The sequence below is a fragment of the Lonchura striata genome, chromosome 1 (genome assembly GCF_046129695.1).
Source record: "Lonchura striata isolate bLonStr1 chromosome 1, bLonStr1.mat, whole genome shotgun sequence".
Classification (NCBI taxonomy): Eukaryota; Metazoa; Chordata; class Aves; order Passeriformes; family Estrildidae; genus Lonchura; species Lonchura striata.
The window spans coordinates 60,744,429-60,762,741 of NC_134603.1; the positions used below are offsets into that span (position 1 = coordinate 60,744,429).

Genomic DNA, 18,313 nt, shown 5'->3' on the forward strand with positions numbered 1-18,313 from the left:
TGTTGCTATAGCCCAGGATGCTTTTGGCCTCCCTTGCTGCCAGGACACATTGCTGGATCCTGCTCAACCTGATGTTCATGAGCCTTCTAGGCCACTTCCACAGGGCTGATCACTCTGTCACCAGTCTGTGGTCCTCATGGCAAACCCTGGCACAGGGTTTAGCATTTGTCCTTGATAAATTTCCATTAACTTCATTATGATAGATAATTCCATTAATGATTCTTAAACAGAAGCTCAACATTTTCCTACTTTCTGTTTTACTGTACTAGTGCAGACTCATTTTACCACAATTTAGCTGAAAGAGAAGGATCGCATAAGTCAGAATAATTGTAAAATCTGTTCAAAAAGGGAGATAAAGAAGTCTGTCCTGTTTTTCATGCAGAATTTATTTTTCACTGTGTTCCACTTAACATGTATACTTTACATTTGCTGTTGTAACTACTTTGGCTTTGACAGACCCAGAAGAGGAATTACAGAAGCATTATACTAAAAAAAGCCACAATTTTTTGTTTCTTGAGCTAGTCTGATAAGCCATAAGTCACAGTACTTTCTATGTGCATACACTTTCAACAATTTCAATATTAAACCTTAGCTATGATAATCACTATGTTATTTACTTTAAGCTTATTTTATATTAGTAGTAATAAGTATACTGCAGGAAAAATGAACATTAGTTGGCAACAGATACTTTGAAAATGATGTATAGGTGAAGGATGCCAGTTTGACAAGTTAATTAACAGTTGTTTCTTTAAGTTTCAATTAATTGCATGTATCAGTGACACTAAAGGAATTTTTTGTTTTGTTGTAAAAATAATTGATTTCTGGCCATCTGCTGCCTGTGAAGTTTCACAAAGAATAGTGCACTTTAATAAAAATGTTTTTAAACTTTGGGGATTTGGTTGGGGTTTTCTGCTACATATCACTAGCATTGTTTGTTTTTGTATTTGTTTTTTTTTTTTACTATTTATTGCCTTTTACTTAAGAAAATTCACCCTGGAGATAAAAATAAAATCAAGAAACATTGTCATTACAAATCTTACACGAAATTAAGACCATTTTCAATGAAAGCTACCTGTGTTTGTTTTGCTCTTTGAGTATCTATTCAATATGAGGTCTGCTTCCTTGCTCATCTTTTCATCTCCCTCGAAAATAATTAAACATCAAAGACTTTATCATTAGGAATTATACAGCAAGTATTTGGTTTCATTAGAATATTCACAGTCCCCAAATATAACAAAACGCATTTATGGTGGCTGAACTTGCTCTGCTGCCAGATGCCCACCCAGCAGCTGTTTTACTGCCCTTCCTCAGCAGGACAGAGGGAGAAAATTAGAAAGCATAAAGACAAAGAGGTCAGCCATCAATTACTGCCACAGAAAAACAGGCTGGAATAAGATGTCAAGAAACAAAGACTAAAGTAAAACCATCTACTCCTCACTTCTACCTTCTTCCCAGGCTTACTTTTACCCGTGACTCCTTTACCCTTGACTTGTTTACCCTCTCCTCACCAAGTAGTGTAAGGGATGGGGAATGGGGTCTGTGGTCAGTTCATAACAGCTCCTCTCTGCTGCTCCTTCCTCCTCATGCTGTTTTCTGCTCCAGCCTGGGTCCTCTTCATGGGCTGCAGATCTTCATGGACTGTTCCAGTTCGGGCCCTTCACCTGTGCTGCAATTCCATCAGGATAAGACTGCTACAGCATGGAGTCCTCCATGAGCTGCAGCATAGATTTCTGCTCCCCCGTGGGCTGCAGGGGGTCAACCTCCATCACCATGGTTTTCTCTAAAAACTAAAGGGAAGTCTCTGCTGGGACAACTGGAGCACCTCCTCCCCTCCTGCTGCTCTTGCCTCAGGGCTCTTAGGACTGTTTCTCTCATATTTTTCCTCATTCCTCACTGCCAGGCAGCATTTTGCCCTTTCTTACACACATTATTTCTGAAGCACCACTACCTTGGCTGCCAAGGGCTCAGCCAAGGGCTGTAGTGGAGTCATTGGATTCGTCTGGAATGGGCTGTGGCCAGCAAAGGGCAGCCTTGGCTGCTTGCCACAGAGATCCCTGCAGCATCCCCTGCCAGCACCTGGGCACCAGCACCTGGCACAGCAAGGCCCAGACAGAACCAAACTCTTTGGTCACCCTCTGGCGTCCTGTGGTGCATAGGGTGGCTGACCCGTCCTGGTCATTTAGAGGGGTCATTTTTTCTATCTTGCCAGTGTAGCCCACCTCTAGGGGCAAATCTAGAACCATCAAGACATGACCAGTCTTGACACGTCTGTCCTCACCTGTTACAGCCAGAAACATTCTGTTCTTCCCTGTTCTTCCACTGTCTCAGGTTCAGACATAAATTCTCTCACTCCAGCAGATTGTGGGAATACACTTGCTCACCTGCAGAAGCTGTCTCCTGGGGTTATTTTCCTCTACAGACAATATAGACACATGGAAATTATATGTATGAAGGCAGAATTTGTCTATCATGCTGCTGGTAGCAAGCCTTCTTCACAGAAGTATACCTAAGGATAAGAGTTTTGTACAGGAACAATAACACTGATTTAGTGTCCTTGAAGCACAGCACACTGCAGGTCCATTTACTTATCAAGTAAAACATTTTTTTAATTTTATTGGAAAAATTATTTTAAAAACACAAGAAACACTTTAACCACAAGCAACTAACATAAGAAAAGGTGAATCTTAAATTGTCATGACTCTATTTTAATTAATGATATTAAACAGAGAAGCAAGGAAATATTTTAACTTAACCTTCTAAAGCACTTTAACCCAGTGAGATCATTTAGGGCAAAGGCTTACCTGCCATGAGAGGTCATACCACTGAAGCACTGTATTTGCAGGATGAGGAGACAAAAGGAAAACAGTGTGGCAGCCCAGGCGAGTTCTCTTCCAGCAGTGCAGAGGGAATCCTGGATCATTAAAAGATAATTTTTCTTTGATATTCTGATGTGTAATCTGTTATGCCCAAATATAACACCATGTTTCATTAGCCACAGAAAATACATCCCACACTGGAATCAAATACGATAATGGAACAGCTTTAGATGTTCAGTAAATTGACAACTGTGCACCACAATTCTGGTACGTCAAAACCCAAACTACATAAAAATGCAATATTTATCTCCAAAACCATAACTGTCTAAACATTTACATCAAGTTTCTTCCATAAAACACACATTGAAAGTTTAGAAATGTTGACTGAATCATTTCCTGTGACTCAGTGATTTGCTATTGCATCTGTGCAGAACGCCAGGAGAGCTGGTTTTAGCTTGACAATTTTACAATTCAGTGGAATGTTAATGGCCTCTTAAAATTCATATGAAACAGCTACTTATCGTGTTCTTAATCTCTTATCAGATATTATCTAGAGTAAAAAAACTCAAGGTAGATTATAACCATGGAGAGAAGAAGCAAGAAAATTCTCCCATGCAACCAAACTCAGATTAAAGATTAGCAAAACTGTGTGCCAGATATTTCCTGTGATTGATCGGATATCTAGAGAACCATTACACTGTTCCCCTGTCATATATTACCCAGCATACATGACAAGAAGGGAGAGGATGCTGCTGCAGCTAACAGTTGTAAACTTGCTCCTAGTAGCAGCAAAAAGTAGTTTACCATGCCCTGGGGTCACCCTTAGAGCAGTCCATAGACATAGAGTCTGTGGCAACCATCCCTGCAAAGCAAGATTTCACCACAGTGAAATCTAACCAATCCAAAGGTGGTTTGAAACAGGGCAAATCCTACATCTGTCCTTAAAATTCATGGGATATTTTCTGTGGCTTTGTAGTATGGAAACTCTACTTTTTTTTTTTTTTTTAACATGTTTCACATCTCCCACATTCCATAACCATAGAAATTAAAAACTCAGAGGGTATGTCTGTATAAAACTCTTACAAAAGGAGTGAAACTGAACAGCCACAGTGCACTGGCACAAGGACAGAGTAAACAAATTGGAAAGGGAAAAGAAGAAAGAAAAAAGAAAACAAAAGAAGAAAATAAAAGAAGAAAAAACAAAACAAAAGGAAGGGGAAGGGGAAGGGGAAGGGGAAGGGGAAGGGGAAGGGGAAGGGGAAGGGGAAGGGGAAGGGGAAGGGGAAGGGGAAAGGGGAAAGGGGAAAGGGGAAAGGGGAAAGGGGAAAGGGGAAAGGGGAAAGGGGAAAGGGGAAAGGGGAAAGGGGAAAGGGGAAAGGGGAAAGGGGAAAGGGGAAAGGGGAAAGGGGAAAGGGGAAAGGGGAAAGGGGAAAGGGGAAAGGGGAAAGGGGAAAGGGGAAAGGGGAAAGGGGAAAGGGGAAAGGGGAAAGGGGAAGGGGAAGGGGAAGGGGAAGGGGAAGGGGAAGGGGAAGGGGAAGGGGAAGGGGAAGGGGAAGGGGAAGGGGAAGGGGAAGGGGAAGGGGAAGGGGAAGGGGAAGGGGAAGGGGAAGGGGAAGGGGAAGGGGAAGGGGAAGGGGAAGGGGAAGGGGAAGGGGAAGGGGAAGGGGAAGGGGAAGGGGAAGGGGAAGGGGAAGGGGAAGGGGAAGGGGAAGGGGAAGGGGAAGGGGAAGGGGAAGGGGAAGGGGAAGGGGAAGGGGAAGGGGAAGGGGAAGGGGAAGGGGAAGGGGAAGGGGAAGGGGAAGGGGAAGGGGAAGGGGAAGGAAGAGAAAGGAAAGGAAAGGAAAGGAAAGGAAAGGAAAGGAAAGGAAAGGAAAGGAAAGGAAAGGAAAGGAAAGGAAAGGAAAGGAAAGGAAAGGAAAGGAAAGGAAAGGAAAGGAAAGGAAAGGAAAGGAAAGGAAAGGAAAGGAAAGGAAAGGAAAGGAAAGGAAAGGAAAGGAAAGGAAAGGAAAGGAAAGGAAAGGAAAGGAAAGGAAAGGAAAGGAAAGGAAAGGAAAGGAAAGGAAAGGAAAGGAAAGGAAAGGAAAGGAAAGGAAAGGAAAGGAAAGGAAAGGAAAGGAAAGGAAAGGAAAGGAAAGGAAAGGAAAGGAAAGATTCTTTTCCTCCCCCCCACTCCTTTCCAACCCTTCTACTTACACTAAGTTTAAGTTTAAAATAAGCTTTAAAAGTAGGTTTAAAAATATTGTCAACTTGATTTCTTCTCATTTACATTATCCATCAACACCTTTTCAAAGATACTCAGGTTTTAGAATGCACTGCTTGTTTGTTTTAGGAGAAGCTCTTTCTGCACATTGCTTAAAGCAGATAGGATGGAGCAAACAGCATGGCTTTTGTTGAGCCTGCCTTTTAGAGCAAGTATCTTTGAGGCACAGCCTACTGAGAAGAACAGCTTTTCACAGGAACAGAAGAAACTACTGTGTGCTCGAGTCAAATGGGATTTTCCCCAGGCAAGAGAGATGCAATAAACATCTCAATACTAAATTAGTAAAGAAAGATGAAAGTTTTTGGGTTGATCTTTGCTTTTATGAAGACAAAGCATAAAAACATCCATGGAAAAGGACCTATATATTCCTCCAGAGCAGATTTCAGATATAAATAAAAAATCTAAATGAATTCTCTGATATATGCCTGCAAACCAGCCAATATGACAAGAATGTGTAAGGAACGGCAGAAATGTGGATCCCATTCATTCTGTCACACCACACTGACAGACTAAAGCAGCAGAACTGCTGTAACACATCACATTCCCCCATTTTTCTCATGCTCCTAATTTTCCATGTGCACCTTATACCCACTTTTCTCATTCTTCATCTTCAGATAGTGTTCTGTGTGACCCTATGTTTGCTCCCCTGTTCCTGATATGAGGGTCTTTGACTCTGCAGGGCACACATTCACTGCCCCCACATCCAAGTGTTCCAGCCCCTTCAGTCCAGTGGGGCTGCCTGCCTTCTCCTCATCCCTTCTTGCTGACAGCTGCTGCAGTGTCCACTGGTAATTACTAGTAACCATTTAAAGACAAAAACTCCAGAGTCTAGTTCCATCCAAAGAGCAAGCACAGTTTTGAGTTGGCGAGTAGGGGGAAAAGGAACCCTGAAATACCTGCATCAAAGTTGTACACAAAACACTACCTAGGGCCAAGGTGAAGGTGCATGCCCAAAGGTCTGAGCTGGCTGCAAAGATAAGTTATTCTGAACAATTTTTTATAAATATCTCTTTTTTTTACTTAATGTCATGATAAACAGAACCACTCCCTGACAGATATTTTAAAGTCTAAATATAGGATCCTTGAACCACTAACACTTACATTATTACTGATACTGCCAAAAAAAGGTCTAATTTTTTCTGCTTTTTATCTTTATTCAACTAACAAAATTTTTAAAAGAAAAAATACCTAGTGTAGTCTAATACTCCCAAATGTAAAATCTAGTCTTTCCCAAGTTTGTCTTACATATAGAAAGATCTTCCTTAATAAAGAAAATTATACATTTTATCAGTGAAAGGGACAGGTTTGTTCTGGCCAACTGAGTGTTGAAATTGACAGTCATTCAAGTCAGTTTGTTCACTGAAAATAAGAATTCAGACTTATGAAAATATATTAGTTGACTTTGTTCTTCCTAGTGGGCCCTGACCCACATCAAATTCTCTCCATCCTTAATTATTTTGTCTGAATTTAAGATAATGATCCTATATTTAGTTGTTAGCATATAATCCTCAGGAGTCTCAGGCTAAAATTGTTGGTTGATATTTGACCTATCTTTCCCTATTAGTCATTGCTTCTAAAGACCATTGTATTTATGCCCCATCTCTTCTTGCTCTAATCTGAATGTGCACAGGAACAAAACACTGGGTAAAGCAGTGAAGTTCACTCCACATTTTAAATCGGAGTTCCATATGCTTGACATTCAGTATTTTGTTGCTGTTTGACTTCTACTTATCTATTTTTCTCCTAGCTGGAGATTTCATTAGATGTTAAGTGATTCATGTGAAAAAAAAAACCTACAGAAGACATGGAACGTACCTCATGAAACAAGAAAAGACCAACATCTAGGTCATGGAATTCAGCAAGTTCAGAACAATTCAGGCATGTGAAGAGCTAAAAATGAAGTTTATCTATCAGTTCCTCATACAAGTGAAAAAAATGGGAAAATGGCATTTACAATTTTTAGTAAGGAAAACTTCAATTTTAATTGGAAAATTTAAGTGACATAAAGCCACAGCATAAGTTCACTGGGTAGATAAAGCCAATAAATATCTCTTTGCAGCTGAAAATATGAAGTCTGTTTGCCCATTTCTTCTTTTTCTCCTTCTCTCTTTCTATGACACTCTCTTGTCCCCTTCTGAAAGCTGAAAACCACCAAAGTCCACTGTCGCATTTTACGGCTGAAATTTCAGAAAACTGCCCACAAACAGGCACAAATGGGTCTTTCATTTCAGTGAATTAAATAAACTCCTGGAGAAATACAAGTGTCAGAGAAAGCGCTAAGCATATGATGGAAAAAGAAAGGGAGAGAAGGATAGAGGATCTCATTTTTTTCGTAGTGCTGAGCTGGTGAGCCTGCTCATTCTGTCTCATCCCCTAAAAAGACCCTGGTTGAACAGGTGTATCTGTGTCTTTGTCTCACACATTCCACACCTGGTCTAGAGCCATAATTTATCTCAGTGATGCACTAGCTATCCCAGAATTCCATCAAAAGTAGCTTATTTACTCAGGAATCAAACTTCCTCCTTGGCTTCAGAGCACTCCATTCTGCTTTTCTAGGTGTTTTGGCATTTACTCCATAATTCAGTGGATCTGTTTTCAATAGCAAGGACAGAAAACCTTCTATCTAGGGTTCAGGAGCTCTTTCTCTGATTTATAGTAACAAGAACCATCTGCACTTAGACAGTCCCAAAACATCACCCTCTAAAGCTTCTGTCCAATATTCATCCTTCATGGCTTCATGGTTGAGCAGATACACAAAATTCTTCAGCTACCTCTCAGCTCAGAAAGGGTTCTACACTCAGCTCCATGTTTGCAAGAGAGATCTGGAAAAAATGTTCTTTGTCTGAAAGTTATTGTTCCTTGGGGGTGGTAGAGCATGCTCCTTCTGCAAGACAGAATAGACTCCAAGGCCCCCCATGGCACACAGCAGCTTCCAGGGAATCTGTGATAGGCCAATACCCCCCATAAGCCTCTAAACCATCCACAATCCCCAACAGCCACCATGTCAAATGACAATAGTGCAGAATCCCCAAAAGAGTTTCAGTCTTCTGACAATGAATTAAGAACTTTATTACAATAAGGAGACTAGAATTTCCCTTAAGAAGGCATTTCCAAAGTATGGTGCAGCAGGCCAGGCTAAATGCTCTAAGGCTGGCCGGCAAATGTCTATGAAAACACTGTTTTCAATAGTGTCTCTTTTAAAGGTTTGATGTGACAACCCAGTGGTGACACCAGAGAAAGAATGAGGCCAACAAGCATCCACCCATCATAAACCTTGGCATCTACCAACCTAAAACACATTTCCCCCCATCCTCCTACTCCTGGCAGTTTTCTCAGACCCCTTCTGCCTGCTACACCTCTACAGATTTAGAGCTCCAGCACATGCACACTCTTACCAGGATTCCCCTTCTCTATCAAGGCTCTGGCTCTTCTGAGGAACAGCAGGTTCCAGAGCCACACCAATGCTCAGCTTGATGACCACTCTGCAGATGTGGGTGTCCCTGCCTAGAGAAAAACTCTGCCTTTTCAGTTCTTTTGGGTATCAAAAGTCACCAAAGTGGGCTTCCTTCAAGAGACCTTTTGCTAGGGCTCCAGCATGAGTAACGTTAGCCTTGGCAGCACACCACAGCTCAGTGAAGTTTACATACTTCAGCTGAAGGCAGTCATATACAGGCTGTCTAGAGATAGTGATGTAAACAGGTATTGCCCAACATTTTCCCTACTTAGTTTTATTGCCACTAGATTTCCTGAATTCATTTTGCGTAAGATTTCTGTGGTTAAGAAAGAGAATGATGGATTTTTGACACCTACAAGTCTCCTGTCATTTACAAGAGGGCACTTTAATTTCAAGTGGTGGTGTTCCCTGCTGCTGACTATGCAGCATGCCGGGCTATGTTACTGTCCTTTAACCAAGAGCAGCTCACACCAAACAATGTTGCTGCAGATGTCTGTCCTCCCCTCTCTTACCAGTCTGCTCCCTCATGGAAGGAGTGACCAGGATATTCTGTGCTCGAAACCACACTGTGGTTTCCGCAATGCCTGGATCATTACCTAAAAAACTGCCCTTAATCATGGCTATTCCTTCCAAGTACCAAAAGAGAAAAGATGCCTTTCTAAGACACATTCATTGTGGTTTTAAGATAGAAGAAGTGTTTCTACAAATTTGAATCAGCCAGTAATTGTGACATAGGTAGGTCACAGAAATTCAGTGTCACCCAGCAGACAGTGCTCAGGCTTGAGGGTACATCTCACAGTTGGTATTACACTGACCTCTGCTCTCAACCCAGCCTTCACTTATGGACAATCCCAAAAACTACTCCCACAAAGGTTATATGTCTTCCTACCACGTGCTGCTGTATTTTCTACCCATTTCTGTACTGCAAACAATATGGGGAATCTTTACATGGTTGATTCACTCATCAGAAGGAAAAATGTGATTATGGAATTACAAATGCCATGTGAGTTGTCTGACAGGATATACAGGATCTTCGATGTTCATTTTGGGTATTTTTTGAGATGGAGACATGATAAGTTATCTTTTTCATGCAACAGCTACCTTCAAATTTAGATGTAAGTCTGATGCCTGTCTCATGGTTTTACATGTCAGTAACATCACTAAAAGATGTAACTTTCTAAAACTGCCTCCTGGATGTGCAGATGGAGAACATACCACCTTCTAACGTCTTCTTGGTCAATACAACACTTGAATCTGACCTTGACCATATCTCCAAGTATACACTGTTTAGAAGCAGAACAAAGCAAAGCTGCTCCTAAAGTTAGTATTAGAATTTGTTTTGCTATGTCTCTGAGAATTATCGTCATACCTAAGATGAGACTTGCTGTCTACTACACTTCCTCACTTATTAGAAATTTTGCCCTGGTACTCTTAAAATATGATCAGTGACACATTAGAAACTTAAGAAACTAGGAAAACTAGGGACTTGTCATACATTGAGAAGATAAATCATTGAATGGGGTTTGAAACATCAAAAGGTTTTCACTTTTCTTAACAGATAGAGTTTTCTATCCTTTTCCTGTGCTTGGCACTACTATATTCACCTTTCTGCCTTTTCCTGTACTCGCCAGGACATTTCTTTGCAGACACAGGCAGGAAAACTGTCATCAAGAAGCAAGAACAATGTGAAGTACTTGCCCTATATTCTGTGAATTGTCAATAATTTTGAAGAATGTCACTGTTGAAAACCGCTCCATTGGAGGTCCTGAACACCCTTTGAAACACTCTCTTTCCCTAGCACAGCACAGGGACTCCTATCACTACTGTTTTGGAGATATTAGTCACATTAGAAGTGTTCATCAGTGTAGAAAACTAGAGAGCAGAGAACTAGAAGCAGTTGCATCTGTGTTGCAAACACTGGGGAGAAATGTATACATATTTTTTTTTTTTAATCTGGATGATATGATATGATAGCTGTAACCAAAAGTGCAGGACAATCTCTAGCTGCAAGCAAGCAGAGCATGGTCAATAGCATCAATATATGCAATATGTGTATTTTTCTTCACTTAACCAGACCCATCATCACAAATCAAAACTACACCTGCTGGTAACTCCTCACTGCTTCAAAATCCTCTTCAATTTGCTCAGCACATGATACTATAAACCCTATCCATTGATCTCTTCATCACAGTATTTGTCCTTTTTCCTTACATGATAAATATTAAAATACAGTTTCTTCTTTGTTTTGTTGTTTGCTACCTTAATAGCCTGTCACTTACAGCTGCAGAGTTAATTTAAATATGTGACACAAAGACATTGACAATTTTTATTGTACTAATACATTTGCCTTTGAAGCAAGATGTTGTGATTCAAAATAGTCTCTTTATATTAAAATTATTCTGAAATCCCATTCTATCCCAAATGAGGTATAATCTTTTCAGTACATGTTATGTAATACATACATTTATGTATATCTCATTATGGTTTTGCAAAGTATTTTGAAAAGAAAAAATATATAAATATTACTGAATCCAACAGTATGCAGAAGTAAGAAAAATAGTCTGTAAACTACATTCATTCTGAAGTACACCATTCTCCTAGTCAAGAACCTTGAAGTGCCAAGGCCACTCTATTTGCTGATGCTAAACAAGTAAATATACAACTGTCTTTAAGTACATATAAAGCTTTCCTTTTCAGAATAAAAAATAAAAGCTATTCCTTTTCAGAATATTCATGCTCCCCATAGGCTACTGCCACAGATGTTGCAACAAGTCTGTTGGAGGTTACAACTAATTCAAGTTGTAAAATATTTCTCACTTCCTTCTCTGAGTCTCTACGAATTGCAAAATGAAACCAATACACAGTCAACCAAGGATTAAGATACCTTTTGAATATTTGTATGCATCAAGTAAAAACAAATACCTGTCCTGTTTATTATGATTAAAAAAATCCCTCTGACTTAACATTTTTAATTATTTTCCTATCCAGAGCAACATTACTGAGAAACCACAAAAATACTCAACTATATAACTTTTTTGTTGTTTTTGTAGACACCTGAAGATTTCAGTAAAGGATGTGATGTCTTAAGCAAAGCTGTTAGGAGGAACAGAGATACCAATCTGGCATTATATTGGCACAGCTTATAGCTAAAACACAATATTTTACTAGTAATAACTGTGTTTGGAGAAGGGGAATTTTCCCCTTCTTGGAGAAGTATTCATTCTCCCATATCAAGATTAATTGAAACTGTAGCACTGAGTAAGAATGAGCTTTTCTGCATGCATACATGCTCTTTCAGATCCAGTTGTGTGGAATGAAATTGCTACCCTTCCTGGTTGCTCCTCATAGTCCATCAGGTGCAGGTTACCATTTGCAGAGCCTCACTATCAAAGATCCCTACTTCACTGACATAAGTCCAGTCTGCAGGTTATGAACTGTTCTAATCAAACCTTCTAGATAGGCCTGTAGTAGATAACATAAGCATGCTTATTTCCATTACAGGATTTACCAGGGCGATAGTCTCCAGCAGCAGATGGGTAATGAATGAAGCATGGTATTTTAAAATCCCCAGCAAGTCCAGCCATTTGTAAAGTCAGCAGCTGCCAACACATTGAGGTTGAGAAGTGACTGTGACTCAGAAGAAAATGTCTGGTGGGATCCAGCATTTAGCCCTGTTCAACCTTCAAGCCTCCCCCTAGGGTGAACCTTTAAGGTCTGAAGATAGTGACTTATAACCTCATACCTATATACTTTCTCAAGAATAAGTAGTATCTGCTGCCATAAATAGATATATATAAATCACTGTTTGCATCACCAATGGAAATCTGGCTTCTGACTCCAACAGTGGTTCCATCTTAGAAGGACTGAAACATACCTTTATGTGCTCAGGTAATGGTCTGAAATATAAGAGGATGCCGATGAAAGCTTGACTATTCCATTATTGTGGAATTTGACTATGAAAACCCAGGAGGAAAGTGATGTCATTACGCCAACAGGTAAGAAATCGTTCAGTTGCACCAGCAATGCCTTTACCTAAAGACAAAACTTCCATCATCTTCAGTTTTCAAGGTTTCCAAAAATGAAATGTTAGTATCTTATGTCATGTCATTTAAATTCTCTGCTGTGTGTCTAGAGAAATAGAAAATCACTAACACTGAAGTGTCAGCTCCAGAAGTGGAGTTCATTAAGTGAAACATTTTTTATAAGTTGCTCTGATACACTGATTTTACATCTTTGCCATTGTGTTTTTAAACTAACAACTCTCCCCCTAGGCACATAATATCATAGCACTCATTACTATTGATAGCCAATCTCACTGAGAGGTTTTGAGAGTGTTTTAGAGGATAGTGAAACACCACGCTGCAAGGCCTCCTACTTTGAGTTTAAAAGAGATACTTTTTACTGAGTCCTGTAGTAACAAAGCTAATGACTGAAACAAGGTAAATTTTGACAGGAAGTAAGGAAGAAATATTTTGATGATGACGGTGGTGAGGCACTGGGACAGGTTGCCCAGAGAAGCTGTGGATGGCCCATCCCTGGAAGTGTTCAAAGTCAGGTGGGATACAGCTTTCAGCAACCTGATCTAGTGAAGGATAAACCTACCCATGGGAGAGACAGTTGAACTAGATGGTCTTTAAAGTCCTTCCAACTCATACTGTTCTATAGTTCTGTAACTCCACGATTCCATGAGAAGTAGAACACTTGCACTGACATATTCTAGTGACTTTGTCCAGAGCATGAAGATCTTTTTCCATAGCTCTGTTTAAGAAGTGAAATTTTTTTTATTCTAAGTAATAATTCTGATGTTGAATGAACTGCTCTAACCAAAACTTATGGTACTGACATAAATCCTTAGTTACTGATGCAAATAATGCTCTGAATGTTTGCCTTGAACCAATAGTCAATGGTACTCAATGAACATCAAGTCACTCCTTAGCTCGAAAAGATGAAAGACTGCACTTAGGTTGCAGTGGAGATTGAATCTGCTCCTTGAAACCAAGGCCCCAAACCCTCATCTTCCTCCAAAATTTAAATGTGCTCATAGCAACAATAAAAAGTCATCATTGCACAGCTACATGTCTACACCGTGATGAGAAGGCACATAATGCACAGAATACATGAGATCATTCTACACACTATGTTAAAAAATCTTCAGTTAATAAGTAATTGGAATTGCAATTGTAAATAAATCCACAGGCTGCTGAGTTTCAACAACTGCATATGCTTTAGGGTCAACAGTTTTTCCAATGTTATGGAATGACAAATATGTAAAACTAGATTTTGGTTTCATAATAATTCTGTACTTATAAAATTAAATTAGCATTGCATTTAAATATCCTTCTTTACACAACTTCATAAATGTGAAAATGACTTGCTGAAATTTTCTCCAAATTCCTTCCTTCTTATAGTGTTTCATCTTCCATGTTATACCCAAAATGTGTTAGTGTGCCACCATTATTGATTAAAACATGAGACATTAACTAATAGAAGGTTGCTACTCCCCAGAGCACTGTTTTTCAGAAATGAGTCAGCAGGCATCTCAGAGACTGCCTTCATCTGAACTAAAGGGATTCTTCAAACTCTTGAAACTTTTCCCACACAATGCGGGTGGAATTAAAGTAATTTCAGCATTACACTAATGTATGCATATCCTCAGGAGAAAGAAAAAAGGACTTGCCAATTTTAATGCTACATGATACTGTTTTTCTCCTTTTAATTGGTTACTTGGTGAATTGAAACAATGACTGCAAGTGGTTCAATATATTTCATACATATCAGACACAAAGCTACAGTCTACTGTCATATTACAGTAGAAACATATATACACCAATTTCTGTTGGAGAAATTTGGTTTCAAACAAATGTCTTTGATTATTGGCACAGAGAGTTATTTGTTCACTATTTCTTTTTTTCCCAAAAAGCTTTATTTAATTATACTTCAACATGGTCCTTAAAACTTCAAACGTACTATGAAAAGTAGCTCTGTGGAAAAAGAAATTAGCTTCTTACTAGCTCTATTTTATTACATTTCAAATCCAGAACCATAACTTTTTATTCCACCATATGGTTATCACAGCAAACAACAAACATATTACTAGAATATAACAATTACTGCTCCACAGCTGAGCAGCAGTAACTGACCCCACACATGCTTTTAACAAAACCAGATCCATTATTTTGAACACTGGTAAGGATATACACTATGCTTTCTCACACCCCCAAAAATACAGTTATCTTTTTTCCAAAATAAAAATTTACTGTAAGACAGCAGTCTAGATTCTGCATTTCTTCTGAATTATCAGCAAAACCATGTACTGAGCTTCACTCCATTCATTTACTGAAAATTACTGAAAACTAAGTGTCTTCAGCACCACTAAAGGCCAATAGAAAAATTATGTGGTTCAATGTAAATCAATGCCTAAAATGTTCTGTAATTTTTTTTACTGTGGAGACAGAATAGAAACATGTGGTGAATTTCATCTGATCCTCAGATCTCAGGCTGCAGTAGGAAGTCTCATCCTCATCACACATAGACAGAAATCCCCTGATTTGGTGCTCTCTAGAGACCCAGCAAGTATGGAAACAAAAGATGCCTAGTTTACATAATCCCTCTTTGATTCTAGGGGGAAGAGTAAGTTTTGCTATGAGCAGGTGTTTGTTACAGCTAAGTGTTAAGTTTATCTTACAGCAAACTACAGACTATGTTCTAGTAATTGAAAAGTATTTTTAAAATTCTGTTACCCACAAAGTGTCATCAGCACTTCCAGGACTGCACTGAATGAAAACACCACTGAGAGATAGAGGCCAATAACAATGCAGATCCATACATCCCTGCATTACTCTGTGCTCACCTCCACCTGCAGCAACGAGAAAGCTTGTCTCACATTTTTATTTTAGTCTGTGTAAACTGGCCATCTTTTAAATGAACTCTCAGATTCAGCAATAGTGATTAAGGTTGTACAAACCAAGACAGGAAGAAACTTAGTGGGGGAGCTCCACCTAGCTGGCAAAATTTCTCAATTTGGCCCAGTTTAGTTTCACACATGGTGAATCTACTTCACCAGGCAAGCTATTACCACACAAAAACTCCCTGCAGAAACCAGAAAGCCAAATGGGTACTCTCCAAATGCAGAATCAGAGCATCACACTAATAATGCATGAAAGTCCTGAAGCAGAAGGTTCCTTTTCCAGAGATCCTGTCTAGGAGAGTATCAGGGGAAAACAATGCTGCTGAACAAACTCCTCCTCCACCTTCCTGTTCTCTTGGTTGCCACTCAGAATGCAGGGAAACAGCAAAGGAGCAAGCAGACCAAAGAGAGAGAAAGTGTTAGAAACATGGATGCTAAGTGCCTACATCCAAGTGCATGTCACAGCTTTGATCCTCTGCCTCTGTAGAAAGGACACAGCAACTTAATATTCCTTTGTGATTCAGATAAAAAAAAAAAAAAAAAAAAAAAAAAAAAACCAAAGAAAAACAAAGAAAAACCAACAGTGGAAGAATTGCATAAAATGGATGACCAAAGACAACTTTTACTACAAAAAAACATTTTACAGAGGAGTTCAAAATGCTGTGAGGTTAATAAGCATTCTCCTTCTTCAACAGGCTGACTGGGTCTTTTCTCATGACCTCCCTACCTTTTGGATTTATTGGTTGGTTTAAGCTGTGGGGGGTTTACGCTATTTTAATTACAATGCAATGCAGTTACATTGTCAGAAGTCATTGTCAGGGATGAATGAGGTTCTTCATAAGGCCAGTGGAGTTTGAACACTAGGCCGAAAGACAGGTTAGGACAAAACCAAAGATGTAAAGGTACTTTTCCCCAAATCATAAACTATCATGTCTATCACATAATTTCAGTCTGTTTCAGCCTCAAAATGACAGATACTGAACATTAAAGATTTTTAATGACTTGAAGAAGGATCCAAGAAATGAAAGACCAGTATGTCTGACCTACTGACCAAACCAGTAAAGGCATCTAGTAATTGACTAAATTCTGAAGGGAAAGGGAAAGGGAAAGGGAAAGGGAAAGGGAAAGGGAAAGGGAAAGGGAAAGGGATATACGGGAATAGATAATTTGTTTTAACAATAAAGAATTAATGGAGTAATATTTGAAGGGAACAGCAGCTTTCTTACCAGCTCATGGCTTCCTTGGTATTGAAGAAAGGAAAACTTAAAACAGAGTCTTTTGGTCCAGAATAATTAAATTTTATTTAATATATTGCAACAGAGTAGTAGAAGAGAACTAAGTCAGTCAAGCACCAGAAATAAGCCACAGATTGCATGGATGATTGTGGTTAGATTTTTTGCTAATACAATATCTAACATTGTCAATTAAGTATAGAATATAATAAGCATGTCTAAAGAGTTACAATATAAGCAGGTTGAGCTAGAAATTTACAGGTTTGCAGTCTTTTGCTTTGCAGAACACACAATCACAAAGCACCTATAGAGCTACTTTATGGTTTTATCTCCACATGTGAAAACATCTTAGCAGTTTTACTCACCTGTCTAAAAGTGAATATATTCCTCATGAGAGCATCCACAGAGCTCCTCCTGGTATCTTGTCTTAGGACAAATCATATTGCCCATCAGAGACAATCACACGAGAAAAGAGGTATGTCTGTGGGGTGAAGACCAACACATGGCCAGACCATCTTTCATCACCCGTCACATATATGCCAGCAAGTTACTTGAAAGAAAATCTTTAGTTAATGCATTAGTAAATGTGCCAAACACACTACTGGCAAAGTCAGCAACATACTTGGGATAAATTGTTAGTGTCCATGCACAGAAGGAATTTGGAAGTTCCATTTATTTATTTTATAAGCATTAAGAATCAAAATAAGTTGTTTCAAATTCCAGAGACCCTCAAAGCATTGGTGGACTCAAGTACTACAAAATCACCAAGAGAACTCTCACAGGTTTAAATTTGCTCTTCCTTCTACCACTGCACATTTTTCTGGGTCTTCCAACTGAAAAATCAAAAGTCAGTTGTCTGACAAAAATGGACATGTAAAGGCCTCAACAAAGACCTACCTACAGGAAATAAGTGTGACATTATGTTTAAAGATAAATTCAGTCCAGTAACCCAAAGAAAGAAATTACTCAAACCAGCACACTTATACCAGATATTTTTTATTATTATTTTAAGAGTTAAAAACCACTTAGCACTGTCTATTAACTGTAAAAAGTACTTGCATGGAGCATCTTTGTTGCTTGTATATGGAGTAATTTCCTCATTATCTAATTATGGGGCTTTTTTTGAAGATGGGGTTGCAACACCAATTCTCAGAACTTAGTTTTAGGCAGAAGTTTTAACTCCAGACTCTCTCTTATTACCTTCAGTCTGATTCAGGAGACACTTTCCATGGGGACAACTTCTTGGTATTTTCTAAGAGGTACTGAACAGGTAGGCACTAGAAAACATGCATTTCAGCATTATTTCACTTGCTTCATAATGGTGTTCTTAAAAAAAAGAAGAAAAAGAACACATTGGTAAGAGTAAAGTTACTTCCAGTGTGAGTGATTAAATCTTGCAGACAATAAACAGTAACTTTATAAGATAAATTTTCTCTTTTTATTATTAGCCTGGTGGTCCAGCAAATGCATCTGACAAACTATATAGACACGTATTCACAAGATTGTCTTTGTTGCTAAGTCTCCCCTGAGTCCATGAAGTTAACATACCCAGAAGGTCAGTAAAAAAACCTTTTTCATTCCTGTCTTGCATCTTAAAGGCTTTGGGATGAAAATGAGTACACTGACAATAAGACACACTTGAGG

The 18,313-nt window shown here is 39.1% G+C and overlaps 1 long non-coding RNA gene across 1 annotated transcript; it reads right to left on the reverse strand.

The window, feature by feature from the left end:
* Positions 1 to 2,869: 2,869 nt before the first annotated feature.
* Positions 2,870 to 17,946, reverse strand: LOC144247510 (uncharacterized). The gene is made up of 3 exons (XR_013341174.1): positions 17,870 to 17,946; positions 17,035 to 17,150; positions 2,870 to 2,911 (listed from the first exon to the last, which is right to left on the reverse strand). It is a non-coding gene; the product is annotated as an uncharacterized LOC144247510 (long non-coding RNA).
* Between the last annotated feature and the right edge of the window lie 367 nt (positions 17,947 to 18,313).